General features: G+C 34.1%; 1 pseudogene; it reads left to right on the top strand.

Annotated features, from left to right (window-relative positions):
* The first annotated feature begins 1,463 nt into the window (after positions 1-1,463).
* The window catches only part of LOC110646977 (cytochrome P450 72A397-like), a 48,241-nt pseudogene continuing 28,216 nt past the window's right edge, over positions 1,464-21,488 (top strand).

Here is a 21,488-nt window from a genome sequence, read left to right as displayed (position 1 = left end):
AAACAACAACCCAATCGCATATTATATGTTTAATTAATTAAATTTTATTTACTATTTTCACATACCCAATCAAAATATAGTGTTAAAAGAAATCGTCAAAACATGATGTCTACAAGCAATATACAAATAAACAGAACCTTGTCTAAAAACAGCTACCACTAGATTCGCAAATGACTAATTTCGAAATTAACATGCTATGATATCCAAGCAACAGCTCGAAATTAACATGCTATGATATCCAAGCAACAACTCCAGCATCATTTCAAATTTTTAAAATTTTATCATTCTTCGGCAATTTGTCTAGCTAAAATGTTAATAATGGTTGTATCTTCATCATCAAAAATCAATCCCAATTTTCTACCCAAGTCAAGGGTAGCCTTAGCTTCCTTAAAAGGGGAAAAACCATTTGACACCAGAGGATTTGCACAAGAGTCATCAGGCCCCTTTAGGTGAATGGCATTCATTTAGAGATGTCACTATCAGTAGGCTTAACCACCTTTTTATTGGTTGACTTTTTCTTTTTACCAACTCTTCTAAGTTTTGGAGAGACATCCGAGCGTTCTATTAACAACATACTACCCTGACGATGCTTCAGCAGCCTTAAAAATTTAACTTCCTTATGCAAGAAACTAGAAGATAAAGGTTGTGGCAAACTGAGATGAACAAGTTGCAGCAAAATCTGCTCATTCACAGTTACCAAAGCATTGGAGCAGTCACATACTGGGAAGGGACTCGAGTTTCGGCGGCAATAATACTAAGAATGGGCTGATGTATCTCTGCTTCTATAATATCTAAATTAATAGGAGGAAGTTGTGCTACAAGTAGTGGTTCAACAAAATTGGACTCAAGTAATTCCAAATTAATGGGTGGTAAGTAAGTAGTAGTTATACCAGTATTTCTTAGACCAATTTTATCTACCATTGTGTCTTCATTATTGTGGTCGTCATGCGGGGCCTGACACACTGTTCCATGAGCACGAGGGGAAGAGTAGCCTTCTAAACACAAATCGAGATGGTTGGGGGACAATGTGTGACGTGCGTCATCAATCATCGGTAACCTAATTGAATATGGGACGTTCCGACTTTCACTTGAAGAGCTCGATGCATGGGCTTGTTGCATGTGTGACTTGTCCTATTCAGAGGCACCTTCTGAAGCAGTAAAGGATGAAGAGGATGATGAAGACTCTGCCATTGGTGGTGGAGAAAATAATTTGGCAAAGAAATGCCTCATTGAAAGGCTCTTCGACCCACGAAATATGATATTTTACACCATCAACATCAACAGCTAAAACAATATGAATGAATGCTAAAATGGATGTGCATATTAATATTCTAGTTGAATCAAGTTTGAGTCTTTTTGATGTGCACCAGTCTAATGAAATAAAATTGCCACCAAAGGAACTTAGCCATGAAAGAAATTCAGGATACCATTAAAGGAATCCCATGACATAGTATCCAGACAAAATGACTTGTTGGAGTGAACTTGGGCTGCCATGGATGTATAGTGCTAAAGCATTGGTACAACCAACTATTAACGGGGTCAATAAAAGAATCCATTTCCTCCTTACTTACGAAGGTAAGCAGAATAGCTTCGCCACGTAGAGGGGTTGTTGAGATAGAGTTTACCCCCTCCATCTGAAATGAGGACTGAATAGTAAGAGCTTTGGATGAGAATTTCAGAATGCCAACAGCTCCCCTTGCAAGCCATTCTTGGTTCTCTGCTGACGGGCTGAAATATATGTCTCTCTATGAAAGCCAGAACAAATATGAAATTCTTCAAAATACACTGCATCAGTATGGTTACGCCTAGAGTTTGCTTGCATCAATTTGACCCATGTGTAGGATTAGGTTTGCCATTATGTGGTCTAACCACCTTGGGAGCAGGTGGTGCATGTGGCTCCACCCTTTCGGATCGCTTGAATGTATGCTTAAGGTTTGGAGGCCACCCTGTATATTTCGACCCTTGCAATTGTACTGGAGGTTTACTTTGATGGTGTGCAGGAAATGCACAAATCTTGTATAAGCCTATCCATAAGTTATTCAGGTACTGGAGAAAGGCCTGAGTGCGATCGGGATCAGAAATCCTTACAAAACCAAACCTGTGATTTCGTTTAGACAGTTTTCCGAGAATGTAAACATTGTTGGTAGGCCATGCTTTGATGAAGAGTTGCCAAAATGATTTCGCATTCCACCCATATGGGAAATTTTCGAAGTAGAGATTTGGAGGGTGGGTTTTCCGAGTAGGGGAAGAAGGGGAGGGAGAGGGTTTGGAGAAACCATGGTTTTAATTGTGTATTCTATTTTTTGAATTTGACTTAAATTATGAGAGCATTATATTTACTTTTCTAATTAATATATATGTATCTTTTTTCATGTAATAATATAATAAATTTTATAAAATAATATATTTATTTATCTATTAACATGTAATTAATATTTTATAAATATTAAAAAGATAATTAAACATTATTTATTTATGTATTAGTCTTAAATATTAGAAAATAATTAATAATATTCTAAATTGAACATAAAATTTAAAAGTAATATTAAAAGTTAGTGTATATATAACTTAATAAAGGTTAAAATTTGAGTTTAAATAATTCAAATTTAATTAATTAGATTTATTTATTTGTATTAATAGGTGCTATGCTTATTTTTTTTAATTAATTTGTATATAATTAATTTCTTAATGGTTAATGGGTGAATTATTGACTCACTTATTAAACAATTAATATATAAGTATGATTTTTAGCTGATCAATCTCTAGGCTAAATTTAATAATGCAGGTTGCATGGAGCACAAATAATCCAAAACAAAAAGGAAAAAGGAAAATTCATATTATTAATATTAATAACAATTTTAATCTATTTTATTAGTAACTTGAATTTGAAATACAGATATAAAGTCTATAAAGCTATTTTAATAAGAAACATAAATACAATTTCACTACTCACCAATTATTATGATTTAAAGCATTTTTTTTTATTTTCCTTTCCAAAACATTAATATTTTTATTTCTAACTATTAAAATAAATGAAAAATTAATAATTTGTATACTTGTCAACATGAAATACTTTTATTGGCTAATATAATAGGTTAGGTTAAAATTTATAAAATTAAAAAAAGGGAATAAAATTGAAAAAAGAGGTAAGTTCTGTTTCAGTCATTGGGCACTTTAATAAATTAATGTAATAAGAAAATGGAGAAGAGAACAAAAGAAAGAAACTTGGTTCAAGCTCTATGCCAAATTTCAAAACATATTTAAGCATGAATGATATCTATACTTATGATTATTAGAGTTTAATAGTGCTTCATCTTTTTACAGCATCAGTTCTTATTATTATTATTATTATTATTATTATTATTATTATTATTCATTCTAATTGAAATTTCAATTCAAGACCTTATACTTTTGGAGATGATTCTTGTAGGAATGTAAATGAACTAAACTGTTCATGATTTGTTCAAGACTCAACTTCATAAAAGCTTGGTTTGACTCTTTTTACAAACAAGTTAAGTTCAGATCTTATTTTTAAACTCGTTTAATAAATGAGTAAAGTACAAGCTTAGCAATGTTTAGCTCACTAAGTCTCGCGAGCTGGCTTATTCACATATTCAAGAGGAGGCTAGTGAACATACTCGTCTATAAGCTTGTGATAAAGTTTATTAAATAAGCTTATGCTGGCTTGTGTATAGACATATTTATATTATTTATTTTTCATAATATTGTAAATATTTTTATTTTATTTATGACTTCTCTAAAACCAATATATTGTTTAAAATTGTTATATAAACTATACGTAAAATGTATTTATAAAATATAATTATTTGTAAGAGCAAATCAAAACTTTGGAGTTTGAACTACATAACTCTAAACTTAAAACTCATTAGGAATATAAATGAGTTAAGATGTTCGCAAGCTACTTCATACTTGACTCGTTTTTTAAATAAGAGCCAAGCTTAAACTTATTGATATTTGAGCTCTGGAACTCAAAAAATTTTGAGAAACCAAACCTAGGTTTTCTCTGGTTTAGCATTAATAATTACTAACTAAATATAATTAATGCAGGTAAGAATTCCTTTATTTGGATTGGACCAATACCCAGGGTGAACATTACGAATCCTGAGCATATAAAAGAAGTATTCACAAAAATAAATGAATTTCAGAAGGTACAGATGCTTCCACAGTTCAATGTGTTAATGCCAGGACTTGTAAGCTATGAAGGTGACAAATGGGCTAAGCATAGAAAGATTATCAACCCAGCATTCCATCAAGAGAAGTTAAAGGTGAAAAACCCTTTCAATTCTTCTATTCTATCAGGACAAGATTAATTTCTTGGATCATTGATAAGTTATACATACAATGTGTGCTTCTTACAGCTTATGTTACCTGTATTTTATCAATGCTGCAATGAGATGATTGAGAAGTTGATCTCCACAAAGGAATCATGAGAGTTGGATGTGTGGTCTTATCTTCAAAACCTGTCACGTGATTGCATTTCTCGAGCAGCATTTGGAAGCAATCATGAACAAGGAAAAAGAATTTTTCAACTCCTCAAAAAGCTAAGCATTCTCTTAATGCAAGCTGCACAAACAGTTTATATACCTGGTTGGAGATAAGCAAATATACATGGGATTTAAACCTCTGATCTGCTCCGAGACATGCTAGTCCACTGACATTAACAGTTTCTTCAATTTTAAGAAAATTCAAGTTAGTTCTAGTGTATATTGACTTCCCAAGAACAAATTATCTCACAATTGCTACATTGATCATGTGTAGGTTTTTGCCAACTAAAGCTAATCAAAGGATAAAAGAAATTGATAGAAAAATACAAGCTTCACTTAAGAGTATGATCAGTAAACGTTAAAATGCAATGAAAGCACGTGAAGCTACGAATGATGATTTATTAGGATTACTCATTGAATCCAATTTAAGAGAAACTAAAGAACGTCTAAGTATCCAAGATGTGATTGATGAGTGTAAGCTATTTGTAGCAAGGGTTTTGCAGTCGCCAAACGATTCTCACCGAAGCGGAAAAGTGAGGACTTACCACTTTAATTTAAGGAAATTTATTAATTTAAGGAAATTTAAAGGAAACCATTTACAAAAATTTATGAAACCATTTCTAAAACAGAGATTCTAGACTCGAGGTCCGTGTACGTGTGGAGAAGGTGTTAGGCACCCACCTCGTCCCTCAATGAGGGCAAGCAGATTTAACGATGGGCTCTTTATAATTTAAGATCGATAATTTTAGGGTTAGAATTATGATGTTGGTCCCTGTTATTGATAAAAGGAACATTTGATATTTCACCATTTTGGGTTACCCAAGAGCACGAGTATATGGGATGACACTACAATGAATTGATATTGTGTTTGTTTAATTTGTTATGTATTTGTTAAGTTTCTCCCTCCTCGAATTAGTACTCTAATTCTGAAGAGGTATTATTCGGTCCCTAAAGATTCATAACGAGTGAGGAGGACTCTCGGCTCACCCATTATGTACCTCATCATTAGCATTCAAATAACTGAGGGTGCGGCGTGTATAATAGATATACAAGAATGGCTACAGATTTTCATTCCTTTTAATTAGGACTCTAATTCAAAAGGGATGTGTTAATTAAAACCTAGAGAATTTCCTTCATTAATGAGGACTCTCAGTTAAAGAGGGAAGGTCTCATCATCTGCATAATTACTGGTAAAACCTTTACCCATATCCTTTCATCTTAAACGATTTAATGTTTTGGAACTACAATATATGTTTGATTAAACCGAACTGAAGGAAGGACTCTCCCTTAATAATATAAGTATGAGGACTTTGAGAAAGACTCTCCATTGGGTCCCAATATAAAATTTGCGGTTCTTGGAAGGACTCTCCCATGAACCAATTACTGCAATGTGTGATAAATTTTGTTTGTAATATTCTGTAAAAATAAGTGACGGGGTTATCAAGGAATGGACTCTCTCCCAATCTCCCTAATTTTATGCTGAGCAAGTTTATAAAATTCCAGACTATGGGAATTCAAGGAAATGACTCTCTCCCAATCTTCCCAATTTAATACCGAACAATTTTATAAAATATAGAACTACTGGAATTACAGGAAAGGACTCTCTCTCGATCCCTCTATTTTACACCGAATAACTTTATAAAATATATAACTATGGAAATCCAAGAAAAGGAATCTCTCCCAATCCCCCCAATTATAACTTTATGAAACTACGGGAATTCGAGAAAATGACTCTCTCCAGATCTCCCTAATTTAGTACCGAATATTTTATAAAATGTAAAATTACAGGAATTCAAGGAAAGGACTCTCTCCCGATCTCCCCTATTTTGAAAAGTGAGTTTTAATAAAGGTATAAAAATCGCAGATGTTGAGTCGAACTCTTTCTTGATCTCCTTCTAGAAGATCGGATAATATAAAGAATGTGATTACACGTGCCATTCCCCGATCTCTTTATTACTATCCGAGCTATTCTTGGTTTCCGATCTCATAACTTATTGTTGTCTAACCCTTTGACTTCTTATTTCACATCTTATTGTCCAAGCTCTTCTCTTTTATTCTCGACTTCCAACCTTCTTGCTAATTATTCGAACCTTCTACATCTACCCAGATTATAGCAATTCTCCCTTATTATCCCCTCCTCATTAATCGAGTTCGAACTCTCCATAACATCACCCTCGTATTTACCTTACTCCCATCCACTCTCCTTACTATTCTTCCAGAACCTCAGTAACATTCATATCATTCAAACTTTTATTCTTACACTAACAAAAATAAAAATCTTTTGAAATGACGTACACATTACTATAGCAGGCAAAAGGTAACATTTATGAGATAAGTCAGTCTAACACTAATCTATTCTAAAAATTCAGTATGATTCGATGTCCTAAAAGTTCTTACGTAACAAACACAGCCTAGTTGCATTCAATCAGTAGAGGGACTATTAAGACGTTTACCTATAATGAGTTACCAAGGTGATGGGAGAGCCAACACTAATGTCTCACTTCAAGATGGGTCGCTAAGGCCGAGCCGACCAGGAGCACCTTTTGAGATGATGAAGGTGACGGGAACAAGTTCCTGATGACGAACCAAACTGGACCACTGAACTTCTGAGAAAATCTACTGAAGAATGGGACCAGAATATTGGGACTTCTGGAGGAGGTTCTTTAGAAAACACATTTCTAAAGCCCCTTTTGCACTAATAACTTTATATTCCAGGAGATGGATGGAAAACAAAGATTGAAACTTGAGACAGAAGATGAAAGTGCCAAGGGAAACCACAAGATCAAGATTTCAAGAGAAAAAGTCAAGGACTAATTCCCAAAATCTCAAAACCCAAACCAAAGACCCCTTCTACAGTGAAGCCTTCAAATATTTATAGGGATCGGGGGCTTAAAATCAAGGGTTAGGATTTGAGTAGAAAACAATAACTAGTCTAGATCAAAAAGGACATAATTCGATGTCTTGGAATTAAAGAGAATCAAAATTGAGGGCCAGGATTTAATTCTAAATTTATGTCCTTTCTTCTTTAATCTAACGTGTAGGAATTTTGCCTTGCAGAACAGATCTAAAGGCTAGGAATGAAAAGTGCTAAATCAGTTATTTACTTTTAATCTGACGATCCCAAACTCATCCTTACAAGTGAGATCAATGGTGTGAATCGAGGTGTACTAGGATGCTTTAACTGATTGAGATCCGATAGTTCGAGTTCATCCTTACAAATGGGATGGATGGTGGGGATTAGATCGTACCCCAAATGCTTTAACCAACTCAGATCTGACGGTGGGGGAATTAATCATATAGATTAAAGGTTATGATTGAAAGTGACTCGATTCCCCAAGCCTTTTGATCTCTATTGGTCATTTCTCGGTCTACCTGATCTCTCATTATGGTTGGCTGATCTGAGAACTCTTATTCCGATCTCTTAATTTGCCCCTTTCCGTGTCCAATCTCTTCTCACTTCCCGATCTCTTTCCTATCTCTTCTCCGTATCTAGCCTATATCAGTGAACCTCGAATAATGGTGAAGCATTAAGTTTTTCAATTATCGATGAGCCGCTTCGAGTTTTGCAAGCATTAAATGCCAATGCCTATATATATATGAGAGGGAATCCTGTCATTCTCACATTCCTACCTGTCCTTCTCCAATGAATTTTTGATGTATTCTCTTTCTGATTCTTATTTTTTCGGTGCAAATTCTCATTATAACAACCGTCTAGATCATTTTTGGGTAGCCTTCTTTGCCTATCACCTAAAAATGGACGATTCTGACGATTAGAAAATTATGAGAATGTCATCCGATGACGGTAAGGGAATTAGACTAATTGGCCGATTAGGGTCCAAAATGGCAACCGAGTCGATCTCTAATCAGCTTACCGGTCTGAGCCATGGACCGATCTCGGGTAAGGGGACTGCTAATTTCAATCTTGATGTCGGTGACTGCCTCTTGAAGTTTATTTGGCTCCTAACCATCTCAGGGTTCCTTATGGTAGCTTGGTTCTGGTCGATGACATCGACGATGACACCAAGCTTTTCGTAGTCTTTACCATAGTTGACGAGGGCTACCTTGAGATCGAGAGGAGTCCAAACTGTGGGAGCAAGATAAGTAGAATTTATAGTAGAGTAAGGGATATTTGTAATTACTGATCTGGTGAGATCATCCAAATAATGTAATCTGATCTTTTGGAAATGAAATAGACTTTTATTTGAGATTGACTTCATTTTACTTATTTTGTTTTTATTTTATTTTACTTTATCATTCATGTTACATTGATCGTCTTTTCGATCTCTTTTAACTAATAACTTTGTCTGATCTGATCCCTAATCGAACCCTTATTCAATCGAGCTCTTCAGTCCGAATCCTGTTATCATCCGATCTATGGTCAATCCTCGTAACCAACCTCATTTGTCTGATTTTTTCCCCCTTTCTGGAATTTTCTCTTGAAGCAAAATTGGAATGACTGGGTTTCCCGCTTATTGATGCATCACCTAAGGCTTCACGAACATTTAATGCTCGGACGAGTATAAATAAGAGAGGGGGGTAGTCATTCACACACTTTGCTTTCTCCGCTCATCTCAAACCTTCTTGAAGGCTTTTCTCAAACCTTCTCGAAGGCTTTTCTCAAACCTTCTCGAAGGCATCGATTTATAATCAAGTAGTAGTTTTAATCTTTTTCTAGTCATTTTTTCCTCTGTTACCTAAAAATGAGTGACACCAATGATCAGAGAGTTGTAAGCCCACTTTCCGTTCACATTTTTTGGTCCTCTGATGAAAGTGATAAGGTCGAACCTAGTAGGCAACCCAAAACCATTAGGGCTATCGTTCTAACCACTAGTCATCCTAAGGGCCAAACCAATGATAAACCTCGATCATAAGGAGAGAGCCTCCATTGGTAGATGAGCTCACCTCAGTTATGAGGATGTCCGATCTCGATTTAATAAGTTAGGAGTTCAACCTTCCACCTGACTCCTTTTAACTCATTCGGTGTCATGGGGACTTTTGAGTCGATCACTACTTTTGAAGGAGTGGAAGCGTGATTATTGGGCATTAGAACCTTAAATTTCGAAAATTATTTCTAAGGTTACATGCACCATACCAAGTTTCTTATGAACCTAATCAATTTCCAATGCCCAATTGCATACCAAAACATATTTTAGCATGCATTAAAATTTTATTTGCCATTAAAGATTATGAATTAACATTTAATTCAATTAAACCCTAACTAAAAGAGGGATTTTTAGGTGCTAACCTCTTGATGCACAATTGATGTAATCTTAGGATGCTCTTAGGACCCCAAATGTTATCCCTCTAGTTTGTCCACCACAAGCACACACCAAAGTAGCAATGGCAGCCCCTATATTGGCTTCTCAAGCCTTGTCAACCAATTTTGAGATGGGGTTTATGTTTTGTGAAGGTTGTATGAATGTATTGGGTGTTAAAAACACTTTCTAATAATTTAATTCAAGAGGAAATATAAGTTTTTCCCTTTGAATCAATTGAGAAATTGAAAAGGAGAAGAGAACTCCATGTTGCCATCCAATATGAATAGAGGAAGAAGTGAGTGGCTGATTTTTCTTTATAACCTCTCTTTATATACTTAAGTCAAACCCTAACTCCCTTGCCACATGTCATCACAAGATCTCATATTATTATTATTTGATTTAATCCTATGAAGCCAAGTATCAAGCTCCATTTAAATCATGATATGTGGTCTTCCATCATAGGAAGACAAGTGGCAAAATCATATGGTGCCATGTGTCACCATCTCATGGTGCCACTTGTCACCTTGTGAAAAGACCAATTTGCCCTTACTTTTTAATTTGAGTTCTCAATCCAAAATTTTAATTTTTTCTCTTTAAATCAATTTATATCAAATATAAATTAATTAATTAATTAATCTCTATTAATTAATTTCTTATAATTAAATTCATATTTAATCAAATTAAATACAAATGTAATTTATACTATACATCCAATAACCTAGATTTGGTTTCAAGTCATGCTAGGGACTTTGCAATCTTATTGTAAACCAAACCTCTTTAATTAATTAATTAAACTCTTTAATTAATTAATTAAATCACATTTTAAATGGTGATTAGCTTGTGTAGATGTGTGACTTACTAGGCTCATTACTTATTGGCAATGAGAAATGATATTAACTCTTAATATCATTAGAACTTTTTCTTATCGTAAATAATTTCTTTAAATCATTTGAGGCATCTCATAAATCATGGTTGACACCTAGCATAGTATACCATGGCCACCCAATCAATAATAAGGAATACCTTAAATGAACCTTAATCATATGTTACCATGCACTAGAATCTCTCCGTTACAAAATCCCAATTCGAGTTGGAGTCATGGTTAATGTCAAACCCCATTTGCTATGAACATTATGTTCTCTTTTAATTTCAATTCTTGATTAATTAGATTTTCTTGTCAGAAACTCTTTTCTGACTAAATCTGTCTATCCTAGCCAGGAACTTAAAACATCTAGAACAATTAAATGAATATAGGATTTTATCCCTATTTACTTAGGGTAACAGATTCTATCTTTATCAACACCTATCTCCATATATAACTAGCAGAAGCCAACACATGCCCATATACCCATACACAGTACAAGTATGAAAGTAGTATCAAACTCAAACCACCTGTATACAAGATAACTGTGTTATCTCAGGTCTAAAGATTATATGCACTGATATGATATATGACAATGCATTGATAAGAGTAAACTCCATGTGCTTGTCATAAGCGTCACTGGTTCGACCTACTTATCATGTATAAGTGCCTATCATGTTTGTTATGTGGCATGAGACTCACCACTCCATCTTATTTATATCTCATATAAATACCTTGGGAACAAACATGATTACAATCTTTCTGGATAAGTCATGTCCTTTGTGAAGTATCATCGATTGTGAACCAATTTATGATACTTTGTACTAGAAATACTGTCACTCATATTCTTAATAACTTAAGAATAGAATTTCTAATAAAACATCAATGGACTTTTTCTATTACACATAAATATATTATGTAAACGGAAAAGTGAAATTACCTTTTATTAATAAGATATGTACAAGATACAAACAAAATGATATGCTATAGGGCATACTACTAATAATCTCTCACTAGCACTAGAGCCATTCATTACAATGTTTTAGACCCATCTTCTCAAGATGTCAGTCTAACTGAGTTTGTGACATAGGCTTTGTGAATGGATCAGCTGGATTTTTGGCTGATGCTATTTTCTGCATGGCTACATCACCTCGCCCAACTATCTCTCTGATAATGTGGTAGCGCCTTTCTATGTGTTTGGATTTCTGGTGAGACCGAGGTTCCTTAGCCTGTATGACCGCTCCATTATTGTCACAGTAAAGAGGAACTGCTGACTCAATGGAAGGAACTACTGCAAGTTCTGTCACGAACTTCTTTATCTAAACAGTCTCTTTTGCAGCATTTGATGCAACAATGTACTCAGCCTCTGTAGTGGAATCAGCAGTCATACTCTGTTTAGAACTCTTCCAACTAACTACACCTACAATACAAATGAACACAAACCCAGAGGTAGACTTTCTATCATCGATATCCGATTGAAAATCAGAATCAATATAACCATCCAATTATAGGTCATCACCTCCATAAATCAAGAATAAATCCTTAGTTATTCTCAAGTACTTAAGTACATTCTTGACAACTATTCAGTGTTCCAAACCTGGATTGGATTGAAACTTGCTAGTCAAACAAATAGCATATGCGATATCCGGCCTAGTACACAACATTACATACATTAAACTTTCAATAGCCGAAGCATATGAAATCCTAGCCATTTTATCTCTTTCTTCTGGTGTCTTTGGAGACATCTCTTTAGAAAGGTGGATATTATATCTTACTGGTAACAATCCTCTCTTGGAATTAAGCATGTTAAACCTCTTTAACACCTTTTCCAAGTATATACTTTGGGATAAACCAATTATTTTTTTCTCTCTATCTCTATAGATGCGAATTCCAAGAATATAGGTTGTCACTCCTAAGTCTTTCATGGAGAATGTATTTGACAACCATACCTTGACAGTTGTCAACATACCTATGTCATTACCTATCAACAGAATGTCATCCACATATAAGACAAGGACAGTGACAGCACTATCACTAACCTTCTTATATACACATGGTTCATCCACATTTTTAATAAAACTAAATGACTTAATTGCTTTATCAAAATGGATGTTCCAACTCCTCGAAGATTGTTTTAACCCATAAATGGATCGCTTTAGTTTGCACACCTTGGAACTATCTTGGAATTCAAAACCCCTAGGTTGTTCCATGAAAATGTTTTCATCAATGTATCCATTGAGAAAAGCTGTTTTGACATCCATTTGCCAAATCTCATAATCATAGTATGTAGCTATTGCTAATAGAATCCTAATTGATTTAAGCATGGCAACAGGCGAGAAAGTCTCCTCATAGTCGATTCCTTGCCTTTGGAAAAACCCTTTAGCTACTAGCCTTGCTTTATAGATCTCCACCCTTTCATCATAAACAATTTTCTTCTTGAAAACCCATTTATTCCCTATAGGTACAATACCTTTAGGTGGGTCAACAAGGTCCCAAACTTGGTTCTTATACATGGAATCAATTTCAAATTTCATAGCTTCAATCCATTTTGAAGAATCTATATCTGATATAGCTTTTTCATAGGTAAGAGAATCATCTCCATGATCTATTTTTTTATGAGTAAACAACTCTTGTTCATCTTCATGAAGAAAACCATATCTCACTGGTGGGTGAGATATCCTGGTCAATCTGCAAGGAATTATTGTGGATGTTTCATCAATAAGTGTACGTTGACTAGATGGATCTATATCCATTTGATCTGTTGGTTGGCTAGAATTCTCCAATTCTAACTCTATTTGCCTTCCTTTGCTACCTTCTTGAATAAACTATTGTCCAAGAAATATGGCATCTCTACTTACCACAACCTTTTGTGACGTAGGCAAATAAAAATAATATCCAAAACTTTCTTTTAGATATCCAACAAATCGACCTTTTTCTAATCTGATTTCCAATTTATCAATGTTCAGCTTTTTAATATAAGCTAGACAACCCCAAATCTTAACATGCTTAAGACTCAGTTTTATTCCATGCCATATCTCATAAGGTGTGGAAGAGACTGATTTTAATGGAATCCTATTCAGAATATGCAAAGCTGATTCTAATGCAAATCCCCAAAAGGAGACTGGCATATCAGTATAGCTCATCATACTGAGTACCATATTTAATAGGGTACGATTTCTCCTTTCAGATACACCATTCAGTTGTGGCATTCCTGGGGGAGCCAGTTGGGAAACAATGCCATGCTCTTTCAAGTATTTATCAAATTCACTACTTAAGTATTCACCTCCACAATCTGATCGAAGAGTTTTAATACTTTTTCCTGTTTGATTTTATACTTCACATTTAAATTCTTTAAACTTTTCAAAGGATTCATGTTTATATTTCATCAAATACAAGTACCCAAACCTTGATTTATCATCAGTAAAGGTAATAAAGTAATGAAAATCGCCTCTAGCCATTTATCAATTTCAAAATATTTTCAGCTCTTAACCCTTGTCCAACAAAAGGTGATCTAGTCATTTTGCCTTGAAGGCAGGATACACAAGTTGGAGTAGGTTCAGAACCCAATGAGGATAAAATCTCCATTTTCTCCAACTTTGCAATCCTATCTTCTGCAACATGACTTAATCTTAAGTGTCAAATATATTTTGAACTTGAGTTGATTTTCATCATGGCATTACATTCATTTAGATTGCTTGCATTAGATTTTTATTTAATATTATTATCTAAATAATAAAGTCCATCATGCATATAACCCGAGCCAACATATTTATTTTCAAAATAAATATTACAAATAACATTTGTGAACTAAAATTCATTGCCATTTCTAGTCAAACTAGATATAGAAATGATGTTCTTAAAAGCATCAGGTACATACAAAACATTATTTAAATACAAAACATGTCCATACATGTATAAAGATTTAGATCCTATGGCTAAAGCTTCAACAGTTGAGCCATTGCCAATCCGGAGTCTAATATCTCGTGACTGCAAGCTGCTACTACTTATTAGTTCTTGCATATCAAAAGTAATATAAGAACTAGCACCAGTATCTAAAACCCAAGCTGTAAATGAACTATGAGTATCATCAGAATCTAAATAACAAGACACAGACATATCTTCAGAAGGTCTATCCTTCTTGTCCTTCAGAGAAGCAAGATACTCTGGGCAGTTCCTTTTCCAATGCCCATACTTCTAGCAGTGGAAACACTTTCCCTTGCCTTTGTTAGCTTTAGTCTTACCCTTCTGTTTGGCTATCTTCTTAGAAGGTCCAGGAATTTGAGGTTTCTTATTCTTATTGCCCTTCTTCTTTTTGGACTTTTCAATAAAAGAAGAAGATGCAATCAAAACCACCTCTTTTCTTTTATTTCCTGGCATATTCTTTTGGGCAATAACTAGCATGTTAAGCAATCCAGCCAAAGTACACTCTTGCTTTTTCATATGAAAATTTGTCACAAAATTTCCAAATGACTCAGGCAGGGACTGAAGGATCAGATCTGTCTGTAGTTGGAAATCCATGTGAAAATCAAGATGTTCCAGCTGCTCAATAAGTCAAATCATCTTGTGGACATGATCTCCTACATTCTATCCCTCAGACATCCTCATGCAGAATAGCTGTCTAGATATCTCATACCTAGCATTCATGTTGTGTTCACCATACAACTCTTGCAGGTGAAGGAGGATCTCACTTGCATTTTGCATGCTTTTATGCTGCTTTTGTAACTCATTCATAAAAGCAAGCATGTAACATTTGGCTCTCATATCATGCTCCTTCCACTTGTCCAAAGTGTCTAGTTCCTCTTGTGTGGCCTTTGGAGGTAAAGGACCAAGAACCTTTAAGTCTAAAACATATCCAATACATTCTAGGTTCATGACAAGTTTTAAATTTCTAAGCCAATCAGAAAGATTAGGTCCTATCAACCTATTGTGATCAAGTATGCTCGCAAGGATATTAGATGGTGGTGGTTGTTGTGTGCTCATTATTATCAGAAAAATTAACTGCAAAAAATAACTAGATTAAAAATATATCAAGTAATTAACCAAAATGATTATGGTCTTTTAATTAAATTGGTCCTCCAACTAACGTGGCAAATCCTACACTTCCAAAGTAGGAAACGAAAATCCTAGTTGGATGGATTTCTAGTGGGTTATTGAATTCTTATAGTCTTATTGATCATCCTCAGGCACATCCATTATTGGAATTACAATAAACTCTAAGTGAGCATGTAACACCCCTATCTGCATAGCCTGGTATATGTTACTGTTCCAGTGATCGGTATTGGTCAGGACAATTAAGAGGATTAGAACTGTGTTTAAGACACCTAGTTAAGCCCTGAACACAAATAATTAGTAATTGTCAATTAATTAAGTATAAATAAGAAAAACAGAACATAAGAAGTTAAATGAGCCAAGAGTCACAGCGATGGGTGACCTTCTCGGGAAGGATTGCGAAGTCGATTTAAACTTAAATTTCGAACCGTAAAATATGACACCGTAGTCCTTAGGACTATTGTGAACACAGTGGAAAAGAGAAAATCACGAAAAAGATTGTTAAGCCAGTCAAATAATTAGGTCAGGAAGCCGGAAGAAATATTGAATTATTTGCAAACCAGGTTAAACTGGCGAGGGGCAATTTGGTCAATTGACCCCGAGAGCTGACTTCTGACCTAACTGTCAAATAAAATTAGAGAAAAGAAAATTTTGGAATTGGAAATTAAATTAAAGAAGTAATGGAAAAATAAATAGAAAAATAAAAAGAAAATTGAAAAAGTGAAAAGAGATGACATCATGCATGATGCCATAAATACTATAATTAAAAATTTATTTAATTTGATTTATGGTCTTCCATAAGACTAAAAACAAAAAGGAAAAGAAAAAGAAAAAAAGAAATCCATTCTTCTTCTTCAAAACAAAAAAACGTCCATCTCTCCTTTCTCTCTCTTTTCTCTTTAGTTTCCTCCATGGCCATGAAATTCAAGCTTTCAAAGCTTGAATCAACCCCATAAATCCCTCAAAAATTCTACTAAATTATGATTATGCTTTTTTTGGGCAACTAGAAGAGGAGATTGAAGAAGCAAGAAAGAAGAAAAAAGGGAAGAAAATTAGTGATTGAAAAACCAAACAAAGGTTAGTATGTAAATTTGAATTCTTTTGTTCAATTTCTATGTTCTTAGTTTAATTAACTTAAAAAGTAACTTAAAATCATAACAAAATAATCATTGAGAGACCAAATAGAAAATTCGTCCAGTTAGAGTTAGGGTTTGATACGAATGAGTTTGATGGTTTTAAATGATTATTTGAGATGAATTAGATGTGTAGAGCATAAATACACACTTTAAATTACATTAGGTTGAACTTTGGGTGTAGCTAGGGTTTTGAACATGTGAAAAATTGAAGAAAAATTTGAGAATTGGCCAAATGATGTGTTTGATCTTATTTGAGGTGAGAAACGGTCATTTGTGACCAACAGGAGTAGGTTAGAAGTGTTGAAACCAAATGCAAATTCAGATTGCTTAGGGTCATGCTGCAGGCAGCAGGACCAAGGTCCCTTTGAGGGACCAAAACTGAAAATTTACAAGTCAAATTGGTGTGAGGCCAATCGGGAATGAAAATAGACACAAAATGGAACATTTTTCATTTAGAAATCATGCCCAAAAAGTGACCAAAACCTAGTGAACAAATTAACCAAATCCAGATTTTTGCAGTCTGACATGTACAAAAATGACCAAATGAACAATGTTTGTTCATTTGGCCATAACTTGGGCTAGGTAAATCTAAATGACCTGAAATTTTACCAGTAGATAGATGAGATATAGGCCTAAAACTTTCATGAAGAGCACAAATCCAAATTATGCCCTTAACCAAGTCATTTGGCCACCCAAATTTAGTAACCTAAAACTGCCAGAACCAGTTGGTGCCTAGAAATCTGGGTTAAGTCCAATACGGCATCCATGATTCAAATGGCTATAACTTGAGCTACAAAACTTCAATTAGAGTGATTCAAAAAGGAAAATAAAGTTAAGAAAATAGGGAACATTTTCTATGAAGAAAGTTTTACCAAATTCTAACAGAAAAATGACTAATAGAACAGTGCAACATAAGACACCAAAACTGAAAATGTGCAAATTTGCCTAAAAGACTTAGATTTTGAGTAAACAACCAAAACAAACAAATTAGATAACCAAAATGTGGTATTTGGGTAAAATTAGAATTCCCATACCTATTAAACTTTAGAAAGTCAACAAATTGACTTGAATAGTATCGTGAATAGTAACCCCGAAACACAAATTTTAAAGAACGTCAAGTTTAGCATATATAAGCTAGATAAAAGTGAATTTGAATTTATTTTTGGATTTATGCTAAGTTATGGTACTGAAACACTGTGAAACAGTGTGTTTCAGTTGAAAAGAACACCGGGAAAGAACCCGAGGAATCGAATCAAGGCCAAAAGGCGACTCGCTTAAGGTTTGTGCACAACTAACTATTTTGTTACTTTTCACTTCTAAATTGATTTGAACAAGTTTATTTTATTATTTATAATTTTGTTGTGTTGAGGATTTTAATTTGTTGAATGAAATTGTATAAATTAAATGTAAATTTTCTTATACATTTAAGGATTTATTGCATGGTTTTGAGGATTGTAAATTTTAAGTTTGATGTGTTGCTAACCTTGAGCATGAATTTATGATGATTAAATATGCTGATGATTTGTAAACACTTTGTAAATAGAAATTATTTTAATATGATTTGAAACCACAGTTGACATGGCAAAATATGTTGTGAATTCTCATTAGCTTATCTAGTGAGATATCTCCTGCACTAGATGGGCGAGTTCCTTCCTCTCTGGCTTGCCAGTTGGGGAAGAGTTTGAATGAGTACTCATATATACTAGCTAGTCTTTGTTCCTTCCTTTTAGCCTCGGTTATTGGGAGAGTGTGAAATATCGTAGTGTACAACATGACATCTATTTGAATTTTAGGTCATGGGTTCAACTGTGTAAATTGTTGGCAACACCCTTTAAATTATGCATAGTTTGATAAATTGTGGTTGAAATAAATAATTTGTCAGTGATTCAAAATATTTTCATATTGTTTCGGGATTTAAAAGAAATGTAGATAACTAGTTACTATTTGATCAAAATGTTATTCAAATGAATAATTTGCATGAATGAAAATATTGATTTATGAATGTTATGAATTTTGAAGACTTTAGAAATTTTAAATTTTTATTTGTTATGAATTGTCAAGCATAACTTGTATTAAGTTTTAAATTATTAGTTTGTGCACCACTGAGTTCACCACTCAGCGATAGCTTTGTATGTTGTCGCAGATGAAAGAAAATATAAAGCAGTTGAGCAAGATTTCTGAAAGGCATAGTGAGACTATCTTCGGGTATATCATAGGTATACCCTTGTACTTTAGATTTTGATATAATTCTGTAATTATATGTATGAAATTTACTTTGAGCAGTTATACCAACTCTTTTGTAATATATTTTTGGATTGTAATGAAATACAAATTATTATAAGGTTATCTTGAAATTTTATGTATTTATAAAGTTTTGCACTACTAAAATTTTAATGATCCCATGAATGTAAATATTAATTTTGTTACCATAATGAGAGGTTTCAATGTTTGATTTAATTTAAACTGTGTATTGAGTTGCTTGTGTTGATTTGTGAAATGAGATTGAATAATGGAGTTGTGATTGAGAAAAATATTGGGAGTATCTTTATTTTCGGGTTTTGAAGAACTGTTTTCTCAAAATATAGACGGTACTCTGCCGAAATTTTTGTAAAAATTATGGAGATTTTAAATATCTAAAAATTTGATTTATGTTTGGACTTTAAATAAAGGTTTTTAATATGTGAAAAAAAAATTTACCCACCAATTTAAAAATGAATGAAAATTATTTTAAAATCCCTTGTAGTATATTTAATGGGTTACTGGTAGGCGAAGTACGGTAATTCATTAGGTGTACTACGGGAGCATGTTACATCTTACGAGGAGTAGGGTGTAACATGTTTTAGTGGTATCAGAGCAAAGGTTTTAAAGTAAATTTTGAACTGTGAATTTGAAATATTTTTCGATAAGTACAACTGCTCGAATGTTTGATACATGCAGTACATTTATATCATAAATATGAACTAACGGGGAGAAATCTCCTTATGTTGGTTGTACAGGAAATAGAAAAAAAATCCTGTGAATAGATATGGACAAAGGGGATAAAACGATAGAGCAGTCTGATACAGCTTACGTACAAAGAGAGGCCCCAGTTTCGCAGAGCATTGGAGGTCCAACTGCATCAGTCCCTCCTATACAAATTACTGCACAAACGGCCCAGCAGATGGCCATGTTCTTTCAAAGAAATGGTCGATAATCATAGCCTGTGCTCAAGTACAAACCCAACCCCCTCAAGAGCAGCATGAAAAAGAGAAAAGTGGAAAACCCATCGGTCAAAGTTCTAGTAGTGATTTGGGGAAGAGAAAAGATTTTGAGGGACCCCGAGCTCCTAAGTATGATAGAGGCGGATCTTCAGGGTAGAAGCAATCAAGAACCATTTATCAAAGAACCAGAAGTTCCTACCCTATCCGTATCTGTGAAGTTTGTGGAAAATTTCATGGGGGTATTTGCCATAGGGTCACTGGAGCCTGCTTCAATTGTGGTGGAATTGGACATTTCACCAGATATTGTACCAATGCACGTCGATTTATGCCACATACTACACCAGAGGAATCAGTCCAAGGTTCTGATTTTAGAGGCTCATTAATAGTCAGTAGGGGCAGAGGCAAAAGTAGAGACAACACTTCGGGTAATCCTCGCACAATGGACAACCCAAGCAGAGGAATACATCAGAAAGAGGGAATGCCATACATCGAGGGGAAGAAGCAGAGACTTCAGATGTAGTTGGTGGTATGTTCTTAACTTGTGAAAGGAATAATTATGTACTATTTGATTCCGGCTCTACTTGTTTATATGCTAATGCTAAAATTATATGTTCTACTGCTATTCCCTTGCATGGAGATAAATTTTAATGTGTTAGTAATTAGTCTTTTAGGATAACAATTGCGATAATAAGCGTGATTGGAATTAATTTTGGAAAAGTTTCTAGTGAGAGACATCTCCTAGACTACGATAAATTATAAAGTTAATTAGTAAGCCTAATTAGGTAAGGCAAGAGGACCAAAAAGTAAGTTATAGCAATATATCTGCCCTAGATGGAAGTAAAGGTACCACTGTTGATAGATGTCAGTAAGTATCGTAATCAAAATAAGTTTAAGATATTAGCGGATTTGAAAGAAATAAGATATAAGGAATTTTGATCTATTGGGATGTATCGTAGTAACTATGTAATATTTTTTATGTTTGTACTGTAAGCTGCAGATTACAGTACTGACTTGAGATTTATTGTGTAGAGCTACGTACTACCCAATAGTACATAAGGATAAGAATAGTTATAAATGACTTTTGCTCTGGTACAAATATACCAGGATAGAGTTTTATTACTAGAACTGAGTTTGAAAATCCTAATTTGGGATTTAAAACTCTATAATTAGAATATCAAAAGATTATGGTTGTAAGGTAGTGAGAGTTAAAGACTCTGTTAGCCTAGCATGAATTACAGTACATCAAGAATTATTATGGGACTAGAGATTTTAGAAAGGTAAAAATTTAAAAATAACACCTATAGGGCTAAGTCATCCAGTCTCCGATATGGGGTTTATAGTTGTTCTGGTATTGCAATGGATCTTTTCCTCAAAGTTTAGTAAGGAACAGTATTCTATTTGTGTAGCAGTAAGACACGAAATATAATTTTGTTCCCCTAGAAGAGACAGGATGCTATGGATGACAATTATAACTTATA

This window comes from Hevea brasiliensis, chromosome 4 (assembly GCF_030052815.1).
Source record: "Hevea brasiliensis isolate MT/VB/25A 57/8 chromosome 4, ASM3005281v1, whole genome shotgun sequence".
Classification (NCBI taxonomy): Eukaryota; Viridiplantae; Streptophyta; class Magnoliopsida; order Malpighiales; family Euphorbiaceae; genus Hevea; species Hevea brasiliensis.
This window is presented reverse-complemented; position numbering and strand designations above follow the sequence as displayed.